Raw genomic sequence first — 7,212 nt, 5'->3', positions numbered from 1 at the left:
ATATAATTCCAAAAGTATGATCCATCAAGACAAAGTGAATAAATTGTACTTTATAAAAATTTTAAAACTTCTGCCTCTGGAAGACAATGTTAAGAGAATACAAATGTGGGAGAAAATGTCTGCATGTCATCTATCTGGAAAAGGACTCATTGCCAGAATATATGAAGAACTATAAAGACTCAACAATAAGAAAGCAGGCAACCTAACTTTTTCCCCAAACAACCCAACTTTAAAAAGAGGAAAATTGGTGTGGCACAAGAATGTTGTATCTTAAGGCCTTTGCCATACTGCAGTACATACATTGAAAGCCGTGGAGCTTATCAGAGTTTCCCCACTTCCTGTCTGTATTACTATTGCTGCATAACAAGTTACCCTAAAACTTAGCCAGTTACACCAGCACATATTTATTTATTTTTATTTTTTTATTTTTTTAATTTTTATTTATTTATGATAGTCACAGAGAGAGAGAGAGAGAGAGGCAGAGACACAGGCGGAGGGGGAAGCAGGCTCCATGCACCGGGAGCCTGATGTGGGATTCGATCCCGGGTCTCCAGGATCGCGCCCTGGGCCAAAGGCAGGCGCCAAACCGCTGCGCCACCCAGGGATCCCCCACCAGCACATATTTATTATTTCATGATGTCTCTCTGTCAGGAACAAGACATAGTTTAGCTGGGTCCTCTGCCTCATGGTCTCTGGTAAGGTGTCAAAAGCAAGGTGTCACCCAAGAGTCTGCAATATCATCCAAAGTTTCAACTGGAATCTGCTACCAAGCTCATTCGGTGGTTGCTGGCAGAATTCAGTTCATCAGGCTCTTTTGGACTGAGAGCTTTAGTCCTTCACTAGTTGTTTGCTACATGCCACCTTACCATGTGGGCTTCTCCAATATGACAGCTTAATTCACAAAAGTGTGCACATTAAGAAGGCAATGGAGGGCGGCCTGGGTGGCTCAGTGGTTGAGCGCCGCCTTCAGCCCAGTGTGTGATCCTGGAGACCCAGGATCCAGTCCCACCTCGGGCTCCCTGAATGGAGCCTGCTTCTCCCTCTGCCTGTGTCTCTGCCGCTCTCTCTCTCTTTCTCTCTCTGTGTGTATGTCTCTCATTAATAAATAAATAAAATATTTTTTATTCAAAAAAGAAGGCAGTAGAGTTGGCTAGCAAGATAGAAGTAACAGACTTTTGTTACTTAATCATGGATATCCCTCAAAGTTGCCATAATCTGTTGGCCAGAAACATGGTACTCAGGAGGGGATTATACAATGCCATGAAGATGGCAGGGGGGCAGGGCTCAACAGGAGCCATTTGAGAGACTGCCTACCACATTAGCAGCAGGAAATCCAGCTCTCTAGGTCAGTTTATTTTTAATTTCTGAAATCCAAGGACATATTTCCTTTTAATCACTTTAGCCATACTACTTCTAATCAATTCTTTGGGCTAATGATAATTCTATGTAAAAGTAAGTTTCCTTGCCTATTTCTACCCAGCACCCAGTCTGGTTTCATACTACCTGAGCCACAGTGGGGTCTCTGTAGATCTATGCACCTGCCTTTCTGTGTGCTTTTAACTTCCTTCTGGAATGACAGTTCTTTATCCATTGCAGAAACTTGGTACTTACCTTTCAAGATTTAGCTTATGCGACACCTTCTCAAAAAGTCTTCCGCTTATGCACCTTTCACACACATACTCATACTGCATTCTACAGGCTGAGTGACGTTCCATTTGTTCATTTTACCAACATTTATTATGAGGCTGATGTATGCCTTATACATACTAGGTTGCACTCTACAGATGTTTGTAGTATTAGCAAATAAGTAAATGCTGATAAACAGGGTGTAATGAGTGCATTGGATGAATAGGACTGTTGTTGCATGGGTCCAGAGCAGAGAACAGGGAGTGCCTCTCCATCTTGCTGGAAAGTTCTGCCTGCTAAGTGCAGTCATACTAGCCAGTCACTGATATGGGATATTCCTTAACAATTACTCTACTTCTGTGGGAAGCCAGCACTGTAGTTTTTCATCAAGATTCATCCAAAGCCCCAGAGGCTAAAGATCATGCCATAATTTGTTCCCATGTATGTTAGAGATTTGTGGGCTTTAAGTAAATATTAAGGAACAGTAGGGCCTCCCAGATGCTTCATTCTCTTGAGCTGAGTCCGGGAAGACTCAGTTTCAGTCCTTGGAAACCCCAAGGTAACTCAGTTAACTTAGGGTGGCCATATTTTTTGGGCTGACTTAAGCAAGTGCTGCTGTACTGGATAAACAAGGGTAAATGGAGGGACACTGCCTACAGAGAGGGAGACTAAAAATAGCAGCCAAATCACTCTGGCTAAGAATAGTTTCCAAAAGCACTGTGGTGAGGTGTTACATTCCTAAAGCACAGCCAGTCACTGGAGAATAGGCAAAATCACTTAAGACTTGGATTTCTTCAAAAAGTAGAAGTCTCTCAAATTTGGTGACTGAGTGATGGGCACTGAGGGGGGCACTTGACGGGATGAGTAGTAGGTGTTATACTCTATGTTGGCAAATCAAACTCCAATAAAAAATATATATATTTTTAAGATTTTATTTATCCATGAGAGACCGAGAGAGAGAGGCAGAGACACAGGCAGAGGGAGAAGCAGGCTCCATGCTGGGAGCCCGATGTGGGACTTGATCCCAGGTCTCCAGGATCATGCCCTGGGCCAAAGGCAGACGCTCAACCGCAGACACCACCCAGGCATCCCCCCAAAATATATTTTTTAAAAGCAGGAGTCTCATGGAGGAGTAAAGAGACTTTTGGTTGTTGTTTTTTGTGTTGTTTTCGTTATGTTTGGAGTTTTATCAGTGTTAATAATACCCAGATGTGCAGTGAACTCTGGGTGTTGTTATGTACATTCTGCATTTTTTTACAGATCCTAGTTCTGATGGTTTTCCACTTTTTATGTTATGTATGTTGCTTTCCCTGAGGTTCTTACATAATCATTCAGGCACATGCTTCCAGAAGCCAATTATCAACCACTCTGAAAATTTTCACTATTATGTGCAGATGCTGTTTGTGCTAAGTCTCTCCAGTTCAAACCCAGGACAGATGAGATGCAGTTTGCAGCTTCCTACACATGCCTTTAGGGAAGCTGCCCTCCTGTGGGCTAGGTCACAGTGCCCCAAAACACAGCATAAATGCAGCAAACTTTTCACCTTGGTGATTTGGTCTCTCTTTTATCATTGTGGTCATGGAAACTTGCTAAATTCCAAAATCTGGTAATTCTCCCCTGTGGTCAGAGAAATCGCTTGTAGCTACTATAATATTTTGCCTATTCTCATCCCTGCTAGCCCTGAATCATCATTCAGGTTCTACCTCTAGGGAAGGAAAGTAGATGTGAAGAGCTGGTAACCGTGTATTTTCTACAATTGAAGTTTACAGATCTGTCTGATGAGTCTCTCCAGTCCATTTTGAGGAAAAGAAAAGGTACTGACTGATACTGTGATCTCAAACATTTTCTGTTGCCCAGTCATTGATGCAGCATTTATTCAATGAAGATAGATAAAACACATGCTCTGTGGAAGGCAGCAAGAATCATCTAGATTTATTTTCCTCTCCCCTGATCTCAATGAAAAGTTGGGGCTTTCTTTTCCACCTTTTGAACCCTCTTTGGTTGCTTCTGCTTGTCCTCCCCTTCAGGAGTTTGCGTTTGTTTTTGCCTAATGAAGCCCTCTCACTTTTCAGGAGATTACTGTTATTTACGTTCTCAGCTATTTAGCATTACAGAGAGAGGTTCCTAAACTGCCTTCTGATTCCCTTTCCCTTTTCCGGATACAAAGCAGCACCCTTCCTCCCACTTTGCCCTTATAAATAAGCAAGTTTTCTGCAGAGAATTTATATATTTTGTACACCTATAAACACACAACCCAAGTTGCAATGTATATCTTAGTACCTTAGAAAGACATCTAGACAGACTTTTTGGCTGCAGCAGTACCAAGGAAAGATTCATGCTGTCCTCTGCTTTCATTTCCTCTAGTTCATACAATCAGATGGTCCTATACCATTAAATCTTTTTGTCCCTCTGATTTTGCTCTTCTTCTTTAAAACTGAATTCACTATTGTGGGTCTTTTGCCTCTCTATACAAAGTTTAGAATCAGTTTATTTTTTGAAATATTTTTTCAAATTTAAATTCATTGTAATTAATATAGTGTGTATTATTAGTTCCAGAGATAGAATTTAGTAATTCATCAGTTGCATGTAACATCCAGTGCTCATTCTTTCAAGTGCCCTCCTTAATGCTAGAATCAGTTTATTGATATTTATAAAATATCTTGTTGGGATTTTAAATGGAATTGCATTGAGTGTACAGATCAATTGGGAAGAACAGATATCTTGATGATGTTGAATCCCCCTTTTCTTTGAAGATGGAATATCTATTTTTAAAAATATTGTTCATTAGAATTCTGTATTTGTCCTTATGTAGCTGGTACATAGCAAAGCAATGAACTTTTGCATATTAACCTTATGTCCTGCAACCTTGCTATAGTTGTTTATTCCAGTCTTGTCAGTTCTTTGGATTTTCTATGTACACATTCAAGTCATCTGTGAACAAAGGTAGTTTGATTTCTTCCTTCCCATTCTGTATACCTTTCATTTCTTTGTGTGTGAGTGAGTGTCTTATTACATTAGCTAGGACTTCTCAGACATTTGTTTTTACTTGTCACTAACCACTTGTTTCTCTGGAATTTCAAGCTGAAATGCACATTGGATATTTGAGAACACTGACTTTTAATCAAGGTGCTTTTTAAAAATCAATTTTAAATTTTTTTTCAATTTTTACTTTTTAAATTTGAATTCCAGTGTAGTTAACATACAGTGTTACATTTATTTCTGGTGTACAGTATAGTGATTCAAGAATTCCATATTACTTAGTGCTTATCAAGATAAGTGTACTCTTAATCTTCTTCACCCCTTTCACTCATCCTCTCACCTGCCTTCCCTCTGGTAACTGTTCTATATACTTAAGAGTCTGTTTTTTGGTTTGTCTCTTTTGCTCTTTCCTTCGTTCATTTGCTTTATTTCTCAAACTCTACAAATGAGTGAAACCACATGATATTTGCCTCTCTCTGACTGGCTTATTTCCCTTAGCATTATACTCTCTGAATCCATCCGTGTTGTTGCAAATAGCAAGATTTCACCCTTTTTATGGCTGAATAATATTCCATTGCATATATATACCACATCTTCTTTATCCATTCATCAATTGATGGACACTTAGGCTCCTTCCATAATGTGGCTCTTGTAAATAATGCAACTATAAACATAGGGGTGTGTGTTTCACTTTGAATTAGTGTTTTTGTATACTTTGGGTAAATACCCAGTTAATGCAATTTCATAAGGTAGACCTATTTTTATCTTTTTGAGGAACCTCCCTACTGTTTCCTATATGACTGCACCAGTTTGCATTCATACCAACAGTACAAGAGGGTTCCTTTTTAAACCTCCTATTCCTTGCCAACACTTGTTGTTTCTGGTGTTTTTTATTTTAGCCATTCTGATAGGTGTGAAGTGATATCTCATTGTAGTTTTGATTTGCATTTCCTTGATGATAAATGGTGTTGAGCATTTTTTCATGCTTCTCCTGGTCATCTGTATGTCTTCTTTGGAGAAATGTCTGTTTATGTGTTCTGCATGTTTTTAAAATAGATTATTATTATTGGTGTTGAGTTGTATAAGTTCTTTATGTATTTTGGATACTGGCCCTTTATTGAATATGCCATTTGCAAATATCTTCTCCTATTAGATAGGGTGTCTTTTAGTTTTGGTTGTTTCCTTTCTTGTGCAGCAAGTTTTTATCTTGATGTAGTATCAATAGTTTATCTTTGCTTTCATTTTCCTTGACTCAGGAGGCATATCTAGAAAGATGTTGTAATGGCAGATTTCAGAGAATTTACTGCATGTGCTATCTTCTAGGATTTTTATGGTTTCAGTTCTTACATTCAGGCCCTTAATCTACTTTGAGTTTATTTTTGTGTATAAGAAAGTGGTCCAGTTTCATTCTTTTGTGTGTGGCCGTCTAATTTTGCCAGCACCATCTGTCGAAGAGACCAAGGTGCATTTTGTATATAGGTTTGATCCTCATCTCCATTAACCATTAAAAACTTTGGCCTCATTCATTAAACCTCGTTCTGTTGTGTCTTCACAGTTTACTCTCAAAATCAAAGCTATATCATTTCAAAATGACTAGAGATCTTGTTTGGATTCTGATGTTTTCTTGTTAAGGTTTTATTTAAATTTTTTTGCCTTTGGAGGGGAAAATGTGGCTAGGAAAGGAGCCATATCAGGTAAAAAGAACAGAAGTGCTCTTCGAGTCTGTGGTCAGGTTTGTTTTTTTTTTAAAGCTCTTTTTTAAAAATTTTTACTTATTTATGATAGTCACACACAGAGAGAGACATAGGCAGAGGGAGAAGCAGGCTCCATGCACCGGGAGCCCGGTGGGATTCGATCCTGGGCCAAAGGCAGGCGCTAAACTGCTGTGCCACTCAGGGTTCCCTGTGGTCAGGTTTGGAAAGTGTTCGGGTGTTTTTCTGGGAGGGGGGTGTGGAGGGAGGGGAATGGTGGATTTTTTTGGTTTCTTTTACTGGTAGATGTCTAGTTTAATTCATTGAAATTCCTTTAAAGACAGTCTCCCAAAGCCACTGTAATGGCATGATTAATAACTGAGATAGCTTAACAGTGATTCTTGTTATCCTTATAGAGAATAATGGTTGTAGCAGGACTACAGTGTATTATGAGGCACCTGTAGTTAATTTGCTGATACAATATTAATGAGTCAGTTCACTTAAAGTGTACTCCTAATTGGTTGGCCTTTGTTTAATAACTATTATTATGTTGTCTGAAAAAGCCTATAAAATCCAAATAATTACCACTGATTTTACTCTAGGTCTTTGAATAAGTATTTCTCAATTTTTTATTATTTATTTATTTTTATATGTATCTTTTTATTGGAGTTCAATTTGCCAACATATAGTATGACACGCAGTCATCCCATCCCCCCACCCACCTCCCCTTCCACTACCCCTTGTTCTTTTCCCAGTGTTAGGAGTCTCTCATGTTTTGTCACCCTCTCTGATTTTTCCCACTCATTTTCTCTCCTTTCCCCTATAATCCCTTTCACTATTTTTTATATTCCCCGTATGAATGAAACCATATGACTGTCCTCCGATTGACTTACTTCACTCAGCATAATACCCTCCA

The sequence above is a fragment of the Vulpes vulpes genome, chromosome 12 (genome assembly GCF_048418805.1).
Source record: "Vulpes vulpes isolate BD-2025 chromosome 12, VulVul3, whole genome shotgun sequence".
In the NCBI taxonomy this organism is placed as follows: domain Eukaryota; kingdom Metazoa; phylum Chordata; class Mammalia; order Carnivora; family Canidae; genus Vulpes; species Vulpes vulpes.
This window is presented reverse-complemented; position numbering follows the sequence as displayed.